Raw genomic sequence first — 21,995 nt, 5'->3', positions numbered from 1 at the left:
AATTAAAGCTGAATTTGAATATAGATGGATAGGCATAGGTATCTATAGGCATAGATAGATATAAAGGTGTAATATCTTCACCTCTCTAGAGAAGAAACAAGAATTTAAACACTTCTCTGTGTCAGATTAACTTTAAAACTCTCCCACGTTAATGTGTTGTCTTCATCAAGTCTGTGTTATCCTTTGTGATGTACCTGGGCAGGCTAAGTAACAGAATTTTAATTCTAATTTTAACAAAAGCCAGCCCTACTGATCTCTTTCTCTGGTGGTTCCATCCTGGGCTTAAGCTTAGCCTAAGAAATGTGACTGATGGAATGCATATGCTGGAATGTGTTTTCTCCACTGAGTGAGAAAGAAAAGCGACAAAAATGGAACTATCCTGGAAAAAATTATGGTTCCAGAATCTCTGGTGCTTGCACTTGTGTGGCTCTCTGCTGGTGGCTCCCTGGACACCCTAAATTAGAAGTTCACAGTGATTTGGGGTATCCCTGAGTGGCTGAAGCCACCAGAGATGTTCCTTGCTGCTGCTTGACTACTTGCACAAGAGCACTCCATTCTAGATAAGAATAATAAACCCCCTCATCTTGCAGGGAAATTGGGAAAATAAGTCAATTAGTGTGTTGGAAGCGATCTGATACTGCACTGGCAAACACAGAAAAATGCTGGTTTAGATCTTGGACTAAATAGTGTGCAAAAAGTAAGGCTCTAGACCAGTAATGAACAGTGACAGAAGGAGAAATTATTGAATTGTTGCTCATTTAGTGAACGTGATTCCTGCTGTGCACTGGATGAAATTGCCCTGTGGGGAAAATAGAGACACGAGGATAATTCTTACAAAAAGAGGAATGACTTGTGGTTGCAGAGAGAAGCTCATATTTAGCATTTCCTCACTCTTGAGTGATAAGTGTGACCATCCAAAATCATTCCTGAGAATCGCGTGTGGGAATTTCATTGGGGTGATTTTCTAGCTTTTGAAAGAGAATTGAATAAAAAGCAATTCTCTCCTGAGACATTGTCCTAATACCTGCTGGGGGTTTGAGGTGCTTAAAAGTGCAGAAATTCCTAAATTTTCATAGGGACAGCATGAGGGAGCCTTCTCTTAGATTTCAAACCTTTTCCAAAATGTGTTTTCTGAAATGGATTCACCTGGAATTGTTAATTGTTTTTTTTTTATGTTCAAGAAGCAATTGTTAGATCATTTTCTTGGTTTTCCTTTTTTTTTTTTTTCTTTTTTTTTTTTCTTTTTTTTTTTTTTTCTTTTTTCTTTTTTTTTTTTTAACAGGTTAAATTGTTTATTTCCCCTTATTTCATCCTTGGAAAATGCAATGCTTTGGCTGAAATTCTCTAAAATGCCCACTGTGAAAACTTCAGCCCACGTAGTTATAATTGAGATAAATTGTAAACAATTGAATGCAGGATCTTCTAATGAGAGGTATCAAGGAATATTAATAATAGATATTATTTCCAGCCAAGCCTGTAATAATACTTGATAGGATATTTAAGGTAAAGAGATGCAAGCACAAAGTGAGGCAAATGTATGTACTCATCTTTTACATTTTAATGGAACTAATTAATGAGGCTGGCATGCTTTTGAAAATGCTTTAATTTATTCTTTGATTAAAAAGTAGAAGTCTCTCATTAGTGCAAAAATATCTTTTCTGAGTTACACTTCTGGAGTGTATAAAACAGATCAGTGCTGATATAAACTGGGAATTTCAAAATTATTGTTTACACTGCATACTATTTCTGCATCATTCATTGTGGATTTACATCATAATTAGTTTGCTCTGTTTTCCCTGCAGTGAGCTTGACTTGAAATGGGAAATTCCTTTGGATTTAACTCTTGCACCTGATGGCTGTTTCACTTTCAGACTTTGGCCATACGACATGTATGTCATTTTAATTTTTATTTCTATGAGAAAGAGTTTTAAAAACCCCACTTCTGTATTTGATTTATCAAATTACCTCTTTTCAGTTTTGCTGGGTTTAGGTAAGGTGACCTTTGTTTGTGGAACGGTGTTTTGATTATAAAACACTGCTTTGGCTAGCTCACTGCTTTGTTGCATGTGCCTTAATTATATTATTCCCCTGCAGACCTCATTTGGGGAAAAAGGATCTGCTGCAGCAGTTTCTCTTTAATACCAGGTTCTGTAATTAGCATCCTCCTTCTACTTACCCAAGATTTTGATAAAACATTAATTGATATTAAATACCCTGAGTGTGCGGGGCTGGGGGTGTTCCCAGCTGAAGCAGTACCAGAGGGGCAGTGCAGTTGTACCTTTGGATAAATTTGTGATTCTGCTGCTCCTCTGTCTCACCTTAATGGATGAAACTCTCCCCAGGCTGGGGGGTTTATTGGGACCTCAAATTGCTGCAGCATCCTTGAGCTAAGGCTGGAATCCTGCTGGCTTTAGGGAATCTGATCTAGACAGTAAAAAATGTCTTTAATTGGCAAAAAGCAGCCCTGTGCCAGCCCCCTGCCCTTCTGCAGATTGTCCTTCCCCTGTGGCTGCAGCAGGAGCGTCCCAGCCCTTCTCACCTGCCCTCACCTTCTCCCCACCCCTCACACCTGCAGAGCCCCTGGGGAGGGAGCTCAGGGTGCTGAGGGCTGGAAAAAGGGAAAATCCCTGCTCTCTGCCCAGCTCCTGTGTGTTGTCCTCTCCTGCAGCCCTTGGAGCTGGCAGGGAAATGAGGAGGAGGAAGAGGAGGAGGAGGATGGTGTGGTGACCCCTTCAGAGCAGCTGCACCCACTGAAACCCCTCAATGGCTCGTTGCTTTCAGGCTGTCCTTTTCCAGCTTTCTGCTGCAGAAAGTTCAGACTTTGAAGGGAGTTTGCAGCTTCCTCACCCTTGCTTCACCCCTGTTTTGTGGCTGCAGCAAAGGGGGAAGGTTTTCCCTCTAGAAAGGCAGGATAAGATCAGAGCATCTTGTAGGCTAAGCAGAACAGATGGGAGGCACACTGCTTTGCCCTCCTCAGCAGGTTAGAATCTTGTGCATGAGATTTAGTGTGGATATGAATAAATAATAGAGGGAAGGGAAAGAAATATTTGCTCAAAAAGGAGTTTACAGAATGATATGCTCCACTGATAAATCAGTCCAAAAATACCTCCTTCAACGAGACTCATTTTTCAGCTCCTTTGACAGCAGCCAGTGGCCCAGTTTGAAAAGCTCTCTGTGGATTTCAATCCCACCACTCCTCCCTGTCCCAGCAATGTTACATCCCCCAGTTTACTAACACAGGGCTCTTTCTCACATAAGGAAAATAAATCAGCAATTTAGAAAGGCTGACCAGAGACAACTCATCAAAGAGGAGTCCAGAGCTGTGTGAGTGGCAGCTCTATCTCACACATCCTATAAACACTGGTGTCACCCCATGCACATCTTCCTTGGATTTTTGCATTCATCCCTCCCCATATTATACACCAACATGGGTAGCAAAATATGAAAAAGAAGAGATAGCTGAGATTAGGGGCTGGAAACATTTTCACAGCAGTATCTTGTCAGCTTTCCAGCACACTCTGACTTATCGAGATCCAAACACTCACAGCTGGTGCATATTTTAATGCCAAATGACTGGCATGGCTGAAATTGGAATTCACAGCCTCTCCGTGCACCATGCTACATTTAGTCAGCACATTGCCTTTGTGTGACTCTTTTAAAGTTAAGTTTCATTTCAATGAGGGGATTTTTACGGAGGCGCTGTGAGCTCGCACGGAAGAGCGTGTGGCTGGGTGTGCCAAGTGGTTCTGTGTCTGATTAAAATTAGAAGTAAAACAACGTGAAAAACCCTTCTAATTTACTGCCCTGAAATTGTCAATTAGAGCAGTGCCAAGCAGTCTGGCAAGAGCTGCAGCTCTTCCAAAAGGCAGAAGAGCAGCGCCAGCTCTGAAGCAAAGGAAAGCAGAGGAAATATTTGTCAACTCTATCCAATAACTGGCCACATAATAATTGGGCAGTAAATTCTCCAACCTGAGTTGTTTGGCTGATGGTTGGAAAAATGCCTTTTTTGAGGGGGTGGAGGAAGTTGGGATTTGCTTCAATGTTTTTTGGGTTTGTGTTTTTCTTTTTTTTAAATTTTACTTTTGTGGGGCTTTTTTGTTTGGAGAGGGTTTTAAGTGTTTTTGGTGTTTTTTTGTTTTTTGGTGGGGTTTTTTTTAAGAGTTTTTTTAAATTTTGAGGGGGTTTTTTTGGGTTTTTTTAATCTTATCAGTGCATTCTCCCTCATTGGAGTTGTGATAGGTTGCTGTGTGACTCTGTGCTGAGATGAACGTTCTACACTGCCACGTTTCCTGAGCAGCTCAGTAAATAATGTTGCATTGTCTATGAAATCTGAAATAACCATCAATTTCCCACACTGACGCTAGAGGAAAGGATTTGGGACAAGATGCTTTGGCAGGGTGAAAGCTGCTGCACACCCACCCTCTGAAATTCAGTGGGCAGGAACAGGAATTGTGGCCTGAAGGGAGACTCCAAGAAAGAATCCAATCCAATTCAAGATCTTGATATGGGAGATGCTTTTGAACTCTCTAAATCTACAAGAGTTTTTTTTCATGAGGTCCATAGGTTTGCAAACAATTATCACACTGGAATAATTTGACACAGAGGGTGGCAACAGATCAGCCAGTGCTTCCATTATGCCCTGCGTCCATTCAAAGAGAGGATATGTGCCAAATGCAGTTCTTTATATGTCTCTGGAATTGCACCTATTTAATGAGTTTTAACATAATTTATTACCAGTAGAGAGCAGTCTGAGATTAGAATTAATATTAGACATTGCATGAGGAAAATACCATGGCTGAGCCATCTATACAATACATATTGCAGAATTAAACTGATTAATTTTTAAGCATACATCATATATATTTCTAAATATTTTTGCCAATTGGGTCTTTAAAGAGCAAACATTTGAAAAATTTGTGTACAGCACAAAGTGAAGGAAAATATGGTAGTGTTCCTTCCAGTTTGAATTTTAAAGGTGTGACTGCTGGAGGTCACATTTCTGTCTCTGCCTTACCTTGTTTAAAAACAGACCTGTTGTAAATAGTATTTCTGGTTCACGGTTTTCCTTAGTTTCTAAGCTCGAAACTTTCCTTGGTGAACAGTGTGCAGAGCATTATGTTGTTGCCTTCACTTCAATTTGCTCCCATTATTTGTAATAGTTTTCAAGTTACAAACATAAAGCCTGTTTTTCATCAGTAGCATCCTGCAGAGTGCTTCATTCATGCTGCTGAAAGATGTAAGAAACAAGAATCATTGCCAAAATCAATAAACTGAAATATTGACTTTCAATCCTGTCCTGTTTAGAAGGCATTAATCTACATGGTGAATCATGTCATCATTGCAAATCTGTCCCTCTTGCAGTTTTCATGGTTTTTTGGACCATGCCTTCTAGTTACTCTACTTTTTTTGTGGGTTTTTGGCTTTGTTTGGGGGTTTTTCTTTTGGTACTGTAAGGGCCTGTCTTCAAATCCTGTCTTGTTTTATTGTTTCACCCTATAAGTTAGTCAAAGCTCTAATTTTACTGCATTATCTAGCAGACATATGAGGCTGTTAAGGGTAGATCTCCAAAATCTCTAACTCCTGAGCTGAGTTTTTCTGGAGGCCAGAGCAGCAGCACACCTGGCCATGCCCAGAGAAAGACCTGCCTGTGGTGTACAGTAACCCTCAGTGGCTGGAACTGCATCTAAACTGATTTGGGGTTATTTTTATTTGATTTTTTTTATCCTGAGGTTCCCACTCTCTTAAGACTGGGCCTCACTTTTCTGGTGGTTGCATGGATGGACACCTCATGCCAGGTGGGGAAGAGCTCTCCTGCTCCCTCCCATGAAACACGGGCAGGGAAGAGCAGGGCTCTGCTCAATCCACCTCCTCCCTTCACAGGGCATGAAGGGCAGCTCACTTTTGTCACAAAATTCATGTTCCAAACAGGAATCAGTGCATGGCTGAGAGGCTCAGGTGAGCATGGTCAGGTGTTCCAGCAGGAGAAAGGTGTGGGAGCAGAGTGCCAACACCTGCCAGAGATGAAAGAGAAGGTGTGTCCTGTGAGGAGCCATCAGTGTAGGAACAAAGGAGTGCGACCCATCCCTCCCAGTGTCTCATCCAAGCCAGCTCCTTTCATCACAGCCTTTAAGACCTCCCCAACAAAGTTCAGCTGGGTCTGAACACCACCAGACATCAGTGAGCCCACGTTGGGTCTACAGAGATCTTTCCAGGCATGAAAACTCACTGATAACACAGGTTCATGGGCATGGAATCATTTAATTCCTACAGCCATGGAAGGTGTGTATGGGCTGGTGAGGAGTCCTGCACGGCTGTGCTTGCAAGGCTTGGTGGGATGAAGAGAGTCTGGCATGTTTTATTCACAGATTTGGTGATGTTGAAATGGAAAGGGAGCAATCCCAAAGGAGAATTTGTGCTCTGGTTGTCTGCAGAACCCCAGTGCATCTGCTCAAGGAACAGCATAGATTAGAGAAGTGTTGAAATGGATTAGTCACTCACTTTTGGAGGCTTCTAGGAAACACACTTGGGAAGTGGCTGAATTTCAAGGGGGTAATGAAGAGAAGTTCTAAAGGGAGTTATAATGAGAACAAAAAATTTAAGGGAACTAACCTGGCTTTGGTTTCAGACTGAATCAGAATTCATCATTTATCCCCACCACCATTTATTACTGCATACCAAGGATGTACAAGGCTTGGGTTTTTTTGTCTGTGTTAAACTGATACAAACTTGAGGTGCCAAGACCTTTTTGTCTTACTGCCAAAAGCACTGGTGGGGCAGAGAGACACTAAAAATTTCATGTATTTAACTGTGTCCATAATCTTGCACTACTGTGCTTATTAGCCTTTAGTCAGAAACAGGTTTCATCACAGTTCAATTGTTTTTTATTTTTTTTTTACAGACTACTTGGTATGCCATTCTTTAAAATCTACAACAGAGGATTAAATAATCACCAACCATTTGACTCCAGAATTCTTGTCTGTAGCTATTAGCAGGTTTTCCTATTTGAATGATATAAATAGCCAAGCTTGCAAGAGCCTATCTGGGTTTTTATCACTGAACAGAAGCTGTCACTTCACGGGTGTGGCTCACTTGTTCCTTTCATGTATTTCTTGCTCCAGAGCCTCAGCCAAGCCTCATCCCATGAGAACCTGTGGCTGCTGTTTTTCTCAGTGCTTCCTTATCTCAGGTTCCAGGGCTGGCTTTTTTTAGCTGCCTCGTTGTGTGGCAGTGTCTCCACAGGCTCCCTGAAATGCAGTGCAGGAGGGCACCCGGGCATTGTTTGCCTCAGATTTGTTTTTTACCTCTCTGGTTTTGTGCTGGGGTTGATAATTAAAGATGAGAGGCTCGGTGCTGCAGCATGGTGCAGGAACACTCTGGAATCAGACGTGTCACAGCACTCAGGAGGAAATAAAAGTCCAGAAACATCCACCTTATTAATCATTTGCATTGTTTCTCTCTGTGACAAAAACAATCTGTATTTTCTACAGCTCTGCATGAATATTTACATTAAATATACCGGCATATCCTTTTAACAGTTTCCTCTTAATGGCACTGTTGGGAACTCCTGTATAGGAATCTCACTTGAGGACAAAAATACTTATATCTAAATTCTCCAGCAATAAAATAAAAATATCCATTTGAAAAGATTTGCCTAAATGTTAAGTGTAATCTGCAGAATATAAATTCTTGGAGATGGGGATTGCCTTTTATTCTGTACTAGTAAGGTACCTAGAACAATAGTGTCATTGTAAGTGACTGTAGTTGAATAGGTATTGAAAACTAATATTTCAACAGCCACAGTACTCAAAATGTGTTTTGAAAGATGATATATAACAGCTCTATTGTGAGTCTGTAGTTGGTAAACAATATAAAAATAAAAAATATGACACTTCTCTTGCCTCTCCTGTGCCCACACAGTCAAAGAAAACATAAACCCCTAAACCTAGGGAAAACAGCGTTACAAAATATTCTGCTAACAAGAAATAGTGTGTAGTAACTTGGCATTATCCTTGTGTATGTGCATCCTTAATCCAGCCCCCAGTTAAGGCTGAACGTGGCACTTCCTCTCTTATAAAACAACCCTGCAGCGTGTTTAGGGTAGCTTTATTTTAAATATGGACCATAAATGGTGCAGGTAAACCCAAGGGTGATGGCAAAAATCGCAGTTAGAGGGCTGGGTGACACACAGCTCTGGGGATGGGGCAGTGACCTGGATCTCCATCCCTGCTCAGGGAGGTGCCTGTGCCCTCTGGGGCAGCATCTCCTCCGCAGGTCCCTAACACCCAGCAGGGAGGAGAGCAGGGAGGGAAGGGGAGCCAGTTTGAGGTTTGTGCTGTGGTGAAAGCTCCTTTTCCCTGTGTACACCTGAAGGGTGTGAGCAGCAGTGTCTCCAGAGATGGTGCCAGGAGCACAGCTGGGACAGAAGGGAGAAAACCCAGGAAGGAGCACACACACACTCTGGATTTATTGTAGCAGTCCCCCCACTTCCCTTCTTTGATATCTGTCCTTGTCAGCCACGGGCAGCCCCTTTCACGGGCAATTGGCCTCAAGGGCTCTGCTCCTCCCTGGGGAATTGCATCGGTTTCCTTCATCTCTCTCCAGCTCCCACTCCTCTATTTGCATGCCAATCAGCTTTTCCTCTTTGCGGGATATTATCTTTAAGGACTGCCCCCCTCTCTCTGCCCATACAGCCTTCCCCACATGCACACTTTTTCTTTCCTTCCTCAGGAGTTTCCCTAAACAATGAATAGAAACAGGAAGCCACTTATTGCCTCTTTTCCCTTCCTTTTCACTGAAAAGCATTCGGGGTTTTTACACAGTGACCTTGGGGGAGCCCTCCTCTCCCAGCTCAAACTGGTAGTGGTGATTGATGTACCTTTGAGGGGGGGCAGAGGCAAAGAGGAGGTGAAATAATAATAAAAAATGAAATAAAATAAAGAAAAGAAGAGAGAAGAAAATCTGCTCAGACTGAGAAATTCAGAGATGAAAAGAAAGATCGGAAAAAAAGGAGAAAAAAAAAGAAATCGAACCCAAAAAAAGCAAGGAACCCAGTTCACCTGTATAGGCTTGAATATCTCTGAATAGGTACCCCATGGAGGTGTGATTGCTCTGTATTATGCTCTGTAGGTCAGAGTCACTGGGTGACTGAGAGCTTGCAGTCAGATGCCTGGGGCTTCCTCTTCCCACAAAAGCAGTGGGAAAAGAAACAAGGATTTTTTTATGAAACCAGAAAATTACAGTTTTTTTCTACAGGCTTATCTTAAAATGTTACTCCTATCAGCATCAATGGAAGAGGCTTGAGTAAATTATGGCCATTTTCAGGAGTGCACACTTATCCAGAGGTGTTCAGCTTCACTTTTTCCTTGAGTTCCTGCTGACAAAACTGCACTGTATAATGGCTGAGTGTCAATCACCACGGACAGGACTGAGCAGCCCTGAGAGGAGCTGTTTAAAACATGAGCAGCCTCCAGGAATCACCAGTGTGCCTTGCTCACTCTGATTTTGACTTTGCTTCCCTGCTTTATTTACTTGTTCATTTTACCCTCTAAGCTGCACTGTTTAAGAGCACCTTTAATAAAATACCTGATCAAAGGTTATGGTAATAAGGACGTTACAGAGTTTCAGAGCATGTCAGGTATCAACATAGAAGTCAGGTAGTTCACTGTGCCTTTGAAACACCAGAAAATTGTTTCCTTCAGACAGGTGAGGACAATGCTGACTAAATGACTTGCCAAAGCCCTCCATGTGTCCAGCTGAACTGTCTCCTGAGCTTGCCTCATAATCCATTCATCACCTTGGTATGAATATCTATTTAATAGAATGTTTTCCATTTCCTACAATGTCATTTGAATTTTTCTGCTCTCATTGAGCTGTGCTCAGTTAACTTTTTTTTTTTCTCCAGTCTTAAAAAAGTGTGCTTTGCTGGGTCTGGCTGATAGTTTGATGGCTTCCACCTCCTGTCATGCAAACAGGTGAGTTCTGGAAGCAAGCAAAGATAAAATGGTCCTTTTTGTCCCCAAAACCACACAGATACAAAATCAGCTGCCAAAAACATGTTTGCAAGTGAAATGAACCTTCTTGCTTGTCTTTGCTGTTCTTAACCTGACTCCATACAGGTTTTATTAATTTACTCTGGATCCTTAACTCGTCTGCTGTTAAGTCCCAGCTCTTCCACAAACGAGCTCTGGCTGTCTGCAAATCCCCGAGCAGCACCCTGCCTTTAAAAACAGCCAAGATGAGAGCCCTGATTATCTCCCTGAGCTTAAATACAGCCTGGCCTGTTCACATGCCTGTTACCAGTGTGAAGAATTTATTTCAGCTACTGAAACTGGGGTTTGTTTTTTTTTTTTGAAATACAAAGAACATTTATATTTGTCACGAGACACCTTCTCTCCACACTAAGCATTTTTGAAACCTGCTTCATTATGCAAGCTCTTTGGAGAACAATTATGTGCTATCTGAGGTATCATGATAAATGCTGGATACAATAACTCCTAAGTCACAAAAAGCATGAATGCTGCCTTTCTTGATGCCTTGTATTTCTTGCAGCTTTCTGTCCAGATGGATTTCCTCATTGTCACTGCACGTTAAGTTCAAGTCCATAGGGATTTTTCCATTAGGCATTTAACCCTTTCTAGGTCAGTTCAGCAGGTATTTCCCTCCTGAAGCTTCCTCTGTTCCACTACAGGTGTTCATCACTCCCAACAATTCAAATTCTCTATGTGGGATCAAAACCAAACAATGCTCTTCCTATTCTTGCAAATGTTCTCTAATGGAGATTCTTTTCCAAAACCAGTGGTAAGCAGACCTCTCAGCATTTCGCAGAAATTAATGAATTTGTCTTCCCAGTGTCCCCCAGAGGCAAGAAAGCTTTTCACCAAAAAAAAGAGAAACTGGGAATCGAGTGAGATTAATGGATTTGGTGAAGTTTACAATAGAGGCAGTGGCACAGAGGTGACAAGCTCTGACTCAGCTCACAGTCCTTTCCTCACATAAGAAGTCATCTTGCCAGAAAAATCTGCTGTTTGTGTTCTCAGGAGTAAATTTGCTGTTTAGCCTGGAACACAGCCCATGTGGCTTCTTATGGAGGAAAACAAGAAACTAACCATTCCCAAAGAAACAGATCATTTAAGGAATAGCAAACACAGAGGAGATGTCTTTATATTTACAGAGAGAAGATGGGGAAGGGGAGGCCCCAATCCATGCCTTGCTCTTGCAAGAACAATATAATGAACAAAAGTTCAGTGCCCTGGCAGTATGAAGAGCTGCTCAAATGAAAATTACTGATCTACTGATCTACTTCTACTAAAGTTACTTTTTCAGACTTGGATGTGTTGGACCAAGCATTGTGAGCAGCTGTAATAGGTTCACCAGAATATTTTCTTCTTGATATGGTGGAAAAGGCTGAGTTTTGCTGTTCTCTGTGTAGCTTTGTACTGCTGGAACAGGGATGCTGGAAAAGATTTCTCATGTTTCTCCCAGGTGGATGTGTAAGTAAATCAGGAAGGATTCTTGAGGCAATAGAGGAGCAGAGTGTTTATTACTCATACATGACTGAGCATGTTTTACTCTCACAGATTTGAAAGGTTTTTTAATAGAAAGGGACTCAGTTTTATCAATTCTCAGCTGAGTACAGTTTGTACCCCATCTGAAAAAGGGACCTGGGTTTTAAACTTAACTCTGCCTTTAATCTGTTTTGACCTCCCAGCACATATTGTGACCCTTCTTGTTAATTACAAATGTTAATTACACAATATTTTTTTCTTTTTCAGGGCTGGGGAAGCTTAGGAACACCACTGCTTTCCATGAAGGCAGGATTAGGCCCAGGTGATGCCATCTACTTTGTGGTGATTTTTAAATGACCTTTTCAAATTCCTCCAATTAATTAAATTTATTTCAGCTTATCCTGTATCGCTGATTGAAGTGAAGAACTTTATTTTTGCCTTGAAGGTGGAATATGTACTGAATAGTCTTTGCTGAAAGCTTTAATCAAAGCTGGATTGGATTGCCTTTCTTCTGTACTGCCAGAATTTTGTGTGGGGTTTTTTTTGTTGGGTTTTTTTAACCTTCCAAATGACCTCCTTTGCTTTTAACTTTTTGTCATTCTCCTTTTCTGTGGCAAGTGCCTGGAATTTCTTGGTGCAGGTTTTCTATGCCATACACTTGGCCATCTTTGCAAAGACATCAATCTGTCAAGGAAATGAAAGACCTCACTGAATTAAAATATAGCATTTAGAAATTAGTTACATAATGTTTAATTCTTTGACAATTGGACAACTGTGAAGAAGTAAAATTTCTCTGTGCTTGGACTATAAAATAAGTGACATTTGCTCTCTAGACTCTACAAGTGACTGCTCTGGCCATGTTTTGCTGCCAGATGCAGCGTACTTAAATCAAGTATGTTTTTTAGAGTAGTAAATATCAAGTCTATTAACTTTCCTGAAGTGTAGATATGGAGATAGGTATCCTTATTTGAGCATTAAGTTCCCCTGGTCTGTTCATCTCATTAAGATTTATCAGGAGCAAATGAGGCCTGTGCTCAGAAGGAATTGCTTTATTTCCTGTGCCAGAGGCAGCTTCTTTGATGCTAGATGAGGTCACTGACGGTGTTGTTTCTGTCATCATCCCACACAGCTTTGCATGAGCAGCTCCTGCAATATTAATCTCTTTTGGAGTTCTTTCAGCATTTAGGTTTCAGGTGGCTTTTATGCAAAATAAATTCTCCTTCCATTTGTGAAATTCCTGTACTGCTTTCTTAGGCCAGGCATGCAAATCACCACCACACCCCACAGTCTCCACATTCTCCAAATTTACGTATTCTTCTACTAATTTTTTTCCTCAGAATTTTTTTTTTCAGTATTTTTCTTGGAAGTTTTGCTTAGTCAATTTGCCAAACTCTGTTCCAGCCTATTTCAATGTCAACCTGATCCACATGGAGCTTTCATTTACTAGTTGTGCTGTCCAGCACAATTAATTTCTCAACCACAGCCCACTCTCTTTTCCACTGAGAAGAAAATGGGGGAAAAACATGGTATTTTTTTTTTTTTCATCAAGTCCATCCTGCAATGAGGTTCTAGTGTATTTTGCCTCCAGCTGTCTTGTGGCTTGTCCCTATATCCTGCTGTTACCTCCTCTAAAAAAAGGCACAAACAAACTCTATTGTGGTTCTTGTGTTAGGAGTGACAAGCAGGGAAAAAAAAGCAAGTATTACCTTTCATTTTATATTTCCCTTCAGTTTTGCCTCCCTGATGTTTCTTTCTCTTCGTGGCTCATTTTTCACCTGTGTTGTTCAGTACTCTAGTTTTTTTTCCAAACGTGTCTCATGACAGGAATGAAAAATGTGTTTCCTGAGCAAGGCCACAGCTGAATCCAGCTGTGCAGGCGCTGCCTGAGCCCCTGAACACGTGGGAGAGGGGCACAATTATTCCCCACCCTCCTCCCTCTCCTCCAGCTCGGCCCAGGCCCCTTGCAGGGACACTCGTGTGGGCAGTGCTGGTGGCTTTAATTGGATTTAATTACTAATAACAGCATGGGGTGATTGAGAGGCGTTCCACGAGTTGTTTTGGGGCTTTTTTTTTTTTTTTGGGGGGGGGTTGGTTTGTTGGATTTTTTTGTTTGGTTGGTTGGTTTGGTTTTGGTTTGTGGGGGGTTTTTTTGGTTTTTTTGGTTTTTTGTTTGGGTTTTTTGTTTGTTTGTTTTTGTTTTGGGGGTGTTTTTTTGTTTTTTTGTTTTTTAAAATTATAAATAAATATAAAATAAAAACAGATTAAAAAAATAAATATAAATAAAACCAGATCATATATATAGGGTCTTCTCTAAGGACTTAGGTTAAATTCTGTAGTGATTTTTAATTTTTGTTTGGGTAAGTCTTGCTTATTTTAAGGCTTGTTTTAAGGATCGTTTTAAGCTCCTCCATGCGCGGAGCTGGCCAAGGTGCTGAACTGGCTGCGGCATCCCAGCAAAGGGCTGTTGGCACTTTTAAAATCAAGTTTTCCTTCTCTTTATGCAACAAAAAACCCCAACAGGTGACGTGTTAGATACTCGAAAACATTCCTCATAACAAGTTTTCAGAGTTAGTGGAATGACGGGTGTTTTGTTTGTTTGTTTGTTTGTTTCCAAAAGGATAAATCTTCAAACCTTTCTCAGCAAATAAGGTTAGTGAGAGCGTGCAGCACCTTAACTGACTGTGGAATTTATCTGATCACTTTCTTTCAGGAAACATTTATTATATATTTGGTGCCTTATGTTTTTTTTTCAAGTACTAATATAAATCCATCTGTAGCAAACAGAAACCTAATAGAGAATATTGAGCTGGATCTTCTCTTACTCTGCAAAACAGCCCTTCCATCACACCTAAATGCCTAAGGCCACAAAATAATTCTGTAAAACTTTGGAACAGGAATTTAGTATCCTAAGGTCTGTAGAATATTCAGAAGGATATTGATCTGTCGTTCCTCTATGTGCTGTATTGATGGAGTTTTCAATCCAAGAAGTTAAAAACCACTCAATTCAGACATCTGTCAGCCAAGCTGAGAGGTGAGTGTGTTTATTCCACTGATTTTGCATAGAGCTGTGATGGTGACACAAGGGTGACAAAATGACCTCCTTGTCAAGCAGTGGTGCCAGTGGAGTTAGAACACTTCTATTTCACCCCCACCTTAGGTAATGTTGCCCAATTACTTTAAAATACACCACCTGTGACCACTGCATCAGTAGCAAAATGGGAAATAAAAGCCTGACTCCGAGATTCTTCTGCTTTACTAATTGCATTTTCACTTCATAATAAAGAATGTACATGAGGGAGCTGTAATTTTCCCAGTCTAGGCAACAATTTTTTATTCTTGATGAGTGTATTTATTCAGCTACAATTCTGTCCCGAGCTTTTGTAATTTTATTTATTGCTATGCTTATTTGTAAAAATGAGAAAATCAATAGAGTATTGGGGCAAGGGAGGGGAAGGAAGAGAAAAAAAAAATCACTCAGAGGCACTACAATAAATTTGCTGCAGGATAAAAAAACTCCAGGGACAAAAAGTAGATAAATGCCTGATGATAAAGACTGAAGGCAAAATCTGAATCACTCATTGATTCATCATGTCTTTTCTTCAGCATTTATAGAGCCAAACAAATAAGATAAAGGGAAGAGATAATCCCAGTAGCCTAATGAGAGTTTTACAGTCACCATAAAGGCCTATCTTCAGAGGGCTGAATACTGAGATGTGCTCTATAGATTTGTGTTTAATAATGAGCTAGAGGGTGTTGTGGGCTCATCTGGGCATTGGATTAGCTCAGCTGTCTTTTGAAGCTTCCTCAGTTGTGGTGTGAGCTGACTTCACCTCCTTAGTTTGTTTTGGGGGTTATGGTTTTTAAGCCTTATTTGTTTTAGAAATGAGGTGATGTGACCATGTGATAGAATTCCCCTTCTCTTCCACCTCTGTTAGCAGGTTGTATTGATTATGGTAATGAAACAGAATAGAAAATCAGTGAACTCTGTGAGACATGGTTACAAGTGTGATGGGAGTGTATGGTGATGAGGACCATGAGGATTATCCCACTCAAAACAGGACCTGGATTCTGGGTTTCAATGACTCATTTTCCAGAAGGAGGAGGCCCCATTCCTCCATTAGGCTGTTTTAGTTAAAGGCTATGTCTGCCTAAGATGACAAATCCACAGCAAGCCAATTGACTTCAGCTCTTCTAGATGAGCAGTTACAGCACTCTTTGGGAAGGTTGCACCTGTGTCTTATTTTTGGTCATTGGGTTAAGAAAAGAGTTTATATTTATTTCATTTTTTGAGACTAAATTGTCATTAGGGAGTCATAGTTTTCAAGGAGGCCAAAAGTCAATATCCATTCATGCACACAGCTTTGAATTCCATTTCACTGAGCTCACCTGTGGTCATCAACACAGCAGACAATCCTTGCAGCCTGCAGAGACAGCCTAAAGAGGAAAGGATGGGCTCCAAGATGTAAATCCACTACGGAAACTGGTGAGGTTCTGTGGTGTTTATTGTTTGCAATGGCCCACTGCCAAGTTGTAGTTCCTTCTTGTGAACAAACAAGAATTTTTTTTTCCCCTGGCTGATGCAGAAGTGGAACTTCCCGAGATGAAAAAGGTTGAGGATACTTGACTGAAGTTCACACTGTAGACCTTTCAAACCTTTCCTTAGCTCTTCTATTGCTGTTCTGCTGGTTTCCCTGCCTTGCAGTGCAGATTTTATCCCAAGTCCTCACAGAGGATCCTTCAGCTGCTTGAAATGTTTTGATGGGCAGTGCTGAGCAGCACCAGCAAGCAGAAATGTCAGCAGGTGCTGCTGTGCTGGCCTTACTGTGAGCTGCAGTCTCCCTGAGGGGATTGTGAGAGGAAGGCGTATCAGTTTCTCTAGAAAGGCTTCTGTTTTGCATAGAATAGTTAATAACATTGAGCAAACCTCTTGGTCTCCCATGGATTCCTTTTTTTCTTTATTCTTAACATATTCTTTTTCCCATTATCTGTGCTTGGCTTTTATATAATAAACTGTTACTAGTTTAGGGACTGGATCTGAAAAGGCTGCTTATTTTCCTTGCCTAGGCACCCTGATTCTACAGCTGAACCAAAGCTCGTACTTTCCACTAGATTTAAATTGGATTTTTATTCAACAGCCAAATAATTTAGAGGGTTTCTCTAATCTCTGCTACCCTGGCTCATTAAGTGCAAAAGAATTGTCACTTCCACTCACCCTCGTTGGAAAAAAACAGCTTTTAGTAACTTTGCATATAGCTTGAAGGCTGCTTTTGTTCCCCAAAATTAGTTTACGTTTCGCCTATATTAGTTATTCCCCTAGATACAGTGTCCCAGGCAGCTCGGTATTCAAGAGTCCTTGCAAATACAGAAGAATAACACCAAAGACTTGCTACAAAGACCTCATTGTAGGACTAAAAGGATTTCCTGTGAATAAGAGCTACACATGGACTTAACACTGCTGGGAGCAAGAACATACAAGGAGAAACTAACTACAGAGTGAAGCCAAGACATTGCTGTGTTTTAATGATTTCTTTGTAGATAGAGAGAAGAGGTCTTTTCCCAAGGAGCTCATGATAATACAGTGTAGCCAAGAACACAAAGGAGAATGTTGTATAGAAGGGAAAAAAGGGAGAGAGGAAGCTCTGAGCCTTCTCCATCCTTCTGTTCTTTTCTGCTCATTTAGATGAGGTGTGAATGTAACCGAGAGGCAGCACAGGGATCCCAGTGGCACATGGGGATTTCTCAGTGCTCCATCGTGGTGCCAGCTCAAAGGGGTAGCAGAGAACAGCTCCAAGGGATGTCACTCTCAAGGCGTGTGCCACAGGACTGCTCCTTACAGCACACCACGAATCCCTGTCAGGAACCTCCAGTAACTATGGCCAGAACTGCATGGAGGGTGGCGTGTAACCCACACAAACTTCATTTTCAGGTGTAACGAGGTGGTCATGGTAGAGGAAAGCAGTAGAAACTCAAGATTTTGTTGAGCCAAACTTACAAATGTATTAAAAAACAAACAACAAGGATAAAGTGATTTATCTAATGCATTTTTCCTCAAAAGTGTTCTCCTACCTTGGATAGCTTAAAACATTTGTGGGTTTTAAGTGAACTTCTTTGTTACCAACAGGAGTGAACTTCATCAAGAGTGAACTTCATTGTTACCAACACATCAGTGCAAGACAGGAGTAACTTCAGCCTGAAAATTCGTAAGGGATGAGATTTGGGGGTGAGTCTTTCTTATATTGAATATTAATATGTTTATGCAATTTGAAAACTAATTAATATTCAGTTCAATGCATCTCAGATACTAGAGGAAGGAGAGAAGAGGATGGAAATGCTCTTTCTGTAGTGTTTAAACATGAAAGAAGAATTAGGATTGTACATTTTGTGTAATTTGCCCTGAGTTTATTTGCTCAGTTGCATGACTAAGGTTGGCCAAGGGATGGTTTCTTAACCAGAGAGAATCTAGGAGGAGTCTTTTGGTCTTGGACTATGACAGGATCTCATTTTTCTGGATACAGACACAGAGCACTAGACTTATTTGTGCAACCCTCACCTCTTCTCTTTGCAATAAAACAGAACGTGGTTTTGCTGCAGACCAAAGAGCTCACCTTGTGTCCTATCTCTGACCACAAGCAGTCAGGGATGATTAGGAGGAGGAGGAGAATTGCTCTATTCTCATTTTTGATCAGTGTGCAGCTCACAAGCTCCACAAAAAAGGACAGTGTCTACTAAACTGGATTTTGATCCCCTCTCCTTTGCTGCTCCATGTGATCCTCACTTCAGTTTTGTCTCTGGCACGTGTTTGGTTGGAGCTAGCCCTGGAGGTGGCATTAGAGAAGTTCTGCAGTGTATAACATCCAGCTTTGTGTCTGTGCAAGGTATTTATTCTGGGCTGTAGCTCACCAGTTGGTGGAGAAATTATCGTGGTATTTAGAAAGGAAGAGGAGCTGTGAGGATGACTTCTCTGTCAGCTTAAGGGCAGGACTGTCAGGCCATTTCATACCTTTTGGTTCTTTGCTGTTTTATCTAATGACACCATGCTCATGTTTGCCCTTCCCCAAAGCTTTAGTGATGAATCTTGTAGCTGTTGGACCAACGTGATTACATGCTGAACCACACTGATGTAATCTTGCTCTTTCTCTTCCCTTGACCTTTCCACCTCTCTCCTCCGCGCATCCAGCCTCTCATTTTTATAAGGAAAACCAAAAGCTGCTCGTGCTCTAATCACGGTGACCTTGGAGTCTCAGTTGGTGAGGAGCCACCTCATTTTGCATTCCGAGCCATAATTAGTGTCAGTCAATGTCACTGGCATGAGGAACAGCTACAAGCAGGAAAGGTCAGGGACTGGCTGCTCCTGTGGCCGGGGGCACGGTGGGGTGGGTGGGTGTCCGTGTGTCTGGGAGGGATCTAACAGGACACTCGACCTCACCACGCAGTTGCCAGGTACAATTCCAGATCAGAGGGGTGTTTTTTTCTTTTTTTTTTCTCTCCTCCACGTTGCAGCATTAGTTTTGATAACCATGCAGAGACAGATGGCATTTTGTCTGCTTTCCAAAGCAGAGGAATAATTTGCCGAGCTGTAGCTAGCGTAACGAGGAGCCAAGGAAGTTGAAGATGAGGTAAAACCAAAGCATCTGTCGGTCCTCGTGTGCCAGCTTTGAGATTCAGCATACAAACTAATATTTCCACACACACACACACAAAAAAAAGTAGTGACTGTTACAGATTTGGGTGAAAAAGATGGCATTTGATAACAATGCCGCAACAGATGTCGTCGAGTCCATGCTTGATTTTTTACTACTGCTCTGTGCGTTTTTGGAAGAGATACTTGCTCTGCACAGCTTGTGTGGAGTATGTTCATTATAAAATTTTATTTTTCAGGAAACAATGAGATGGAAATTTTGTAGCTAATCTGATATTGTCCTTCTTTATGCTTCATGGTTCCTTAGTGGTTAGGGAGGAAGAGTTTATTCTTGTTTGATTCCTTTTCAATCTCTTTTATGTGAGAGAAGTGTCTATACCTATAACTATATGCTGTATATAATATGAAAACCTTAAAAGAGAGCTCTCTATTAAAATACAATGAAAAATTTGAGGTTACTTGCATTATCCAATATTACATTTTTCAGCATGTGTCATGGAAAATGTGTAATTATATCTTCCCTATTCAAAGAAATCCTTCTCTTCACCTTAATCCTATTCTTTCTCATCTTCTTTGATGAGAGAGAACAATGTTTCAAAAGTTCCCCTTTAAGAGCAGAGCTTGTAAAAAGAAACCCATGGAATACTATAGCCTGCTTGACTCATTCTCCTTGGTAATAGATGTGGCAACTTAATAAAAGCAGCTTCTATCTAGGTCAAAATTGAGGCATGCATACTTCACCTAAAATATATATATTTTTTACTAAATACCTGCTGTGGTATGGAAGGGAAGGGAAGGGAAAGGAAGGGAAGGGAAGGGAAGGGAAGGGAAGGGAAGGGAAGGGAAGGGAAGGGAAGGGAAGGGAAGGGAAGGGAAGGGAAGGGAAGGGAAGGGAAGGGAAGGGAAGGGAAGGGAAGGGAAGGGAAGGGAAGGGAAGGGAAGGGAAGGGAAGGGAAGGGAAGGGAAGGGAAGGGAAGGGAAGGGAAGGGAAGGGAAGGGAAGGGAAGGGAAGGGAAGGGAAGGGAAGGGAAGGGAAGGGAAGGGAAGGGAAGGGAAGGGAAGGGAAGGGAAGGGAAGGGAAGGGAAGGGAAGGGAAGGGAAGGGAAGGGAAGGGAGCTGCCCCAGGAGCCAGAGCTCCCTGCTGCAGGCATGCTGGGTGCAAACTCCAAAGGTATCCAGAGCTAATCTTGTTTCCATTGTGCTTTGCTGGGTTTTGTTCCTTGGTCCAGAGTGGTGGTGCTGTGCTGGCTGCAGGGGTGGCAGGAGGGAAGGCAGGTGTAGCTTTGTGCTCAGCTGGATCTCCTGCTCCAGGGGAGCTGCACTGCCAAACCCTGCTGGTGGGACTGAGCCACAGCCAAGGGCTGCAAGTCCAGCTTAAAGCAAGGATGGCAACAGGTAAAGTGGGCAGGGGTGGAGTCTGAGGGGCAAAGATATAAAATGTTGATTACAAGAAAGAGCAGTGGCTGATGGATTCTTTTTGCTCCCTGGAGCAAGGAGGAGTGAGACTGAGATTATAAAGTGCTTTTGCCGTGGGTTAGCAGATGCTCTCAGCCAAGGGAGTGCTCTCAGACCTTGCCAATTCTTCAAAACACTTTCCCCTGCCAACCAGCATTACCTCTGCCTTAGCCACGCTGATCTGAAGTCTCACATCCAGTTTTTATTCAGTACCAGATTTTTGCCAAGTATTGTAAGAGCAGACATTTGTCTCCTGGTAGATTAAATTCGCTGACTTTCTCTCCATTTCATAGCATTCAAAGGGTGTTTACAACACAGAGTTAGAGGCTGAAATTGCCATAATTTGTACAATTATCATAGAGTTTAAATTGATTATCCTAATGGAGATCTGCTATTTTCAAAATGTTGCTGTCTCTCTGGCTTTATAGTGCTTATTGTAGACTGCTGATGCCTTATAACTCTTACACATTTTGTTTCCATTTTATTTGTTTCCTTATAAGTGTGAAACATTATCCAAAGGTTTGGGGTTTTAAAGCCAAACCCTTTTAAGGACTGTGTTCAGTAAGAAATATTAGTTCACAAAAGTACAAGAATGGGCTAAATACACTTGTGCTACATGAAGAGTGGAAAACAGCATCTAATATTTTACTTCTGCACCTGTACAGGAAAATCAGGCTCATTCAGTATTCTTTATTGTGCTTGAATGTTCATTTATTCAATACCATCTGCAAGAGCTCTGCTTCCTCCCAAATACTCCACATAAAACCCTTCATTTGATAAAATTAAATGCTGATAATATCTTTGGATCCTATCCTTGGAGACAGTTTGGGTGTCTTTGTATGAAATAGTTTTAAATGTCTGTTAAAGGCTAGAAATCCCAACAGCTTAGAAAATTTGTGTCTTTGCAGTGTGAAAACCAAATTTAAATGGGAAGATGGGTAGGGGTTTTCATGGAGGTCTCTCTATGTTGTGTGAGTCTGTGTACATTTAATTGGGGAAGGGTTTATCTTTTTCTTCATGGCACAGTGAGAGGCTTAAAAACCACAGAAGGTTCTGAAAGACTTGGATCCAACAGGAAAGACCATGACAGCACAATAGCAAAGTTCACTGCAACCTCTGTTTTTTAGGAATTATCAACATTGCAACTTAGTTTTAAACATAAATAACTAAAGACATAAAGGCAAAGGCAGCCAAATTATCATGATGAAAATAAGTGGTAATAATTGGACTCTTGAATACAAAAATTGTAATAAATCAAAATACAGATTCAAAATTTGCAAGTTTAATCGGTATAGGAATATTTTTAGTAGATAAGAAGATGAGCACCAAATATCATACTTTAAACTTGGTATCATTAAAGATGATCCAAGAAGCTAATACATTTTTTTTCTGCATCA

At 41.3% G+C, this 21,995-nt stretch overlaps 1 long non-coding RNA gene across 3 annotated transcripts; it reads left to right on the top strand.

Moving 5' to 3' along the window:
• Positions 1-139: 139 nt before the first annotated feature.
• LOC134560629 (uncharacterized) lies at positions 140-19,910 on the top strand. Of its 3 annotated transcripts, XR_010082765.1 has the most exons (4): positions 8,056-9,971; positions 11,772-11,826; positions 17,626-17,724; positions 18,682-19,910. It is a non-coding gene; the product is annotated as an uncharacterized LOC134560629 (long non-coding RNA). The 3 variants fall into 3 exon arrangements; XR_010082764.1 differs by lacking the exons at positions 17,626-17,724; positions 18,682-19,910 and adding an exon at positions 140-1,889 and having other exon boundaries at positions 9,902-9,971; positions 11,772-13,564; XR_010082763.1 differs by lacking the exons at positions 17,626-17,724; positions 18,682-19,910 and having other exon boundaries at positions 8,056-9,797; positions 9,902-9,971; positions 11,772-13,564.
• The last annotated feature ends 2,085 nt before the right edge of the window (positions 19,911-21,995 follow it).

This window comes from Prinia subflava, chromosome 20, assembly GCF_021018805.1.
Source record: "Prinia subflava isolate CZ2003 ecotype Zambia chromosome 20, Cam_Psub_1.2, whole genome shotgun sequence".
Taxonomy (NCBI): domain Eukaryota; kingdom Metazoa; phylum Chordata; class Aves; order Passeriformes; family Cisticolidae; genus Prinia; species Prinia subflava.
This window is presented reverse-complemented; position numbering and strand designations above follow the sequence as displayed.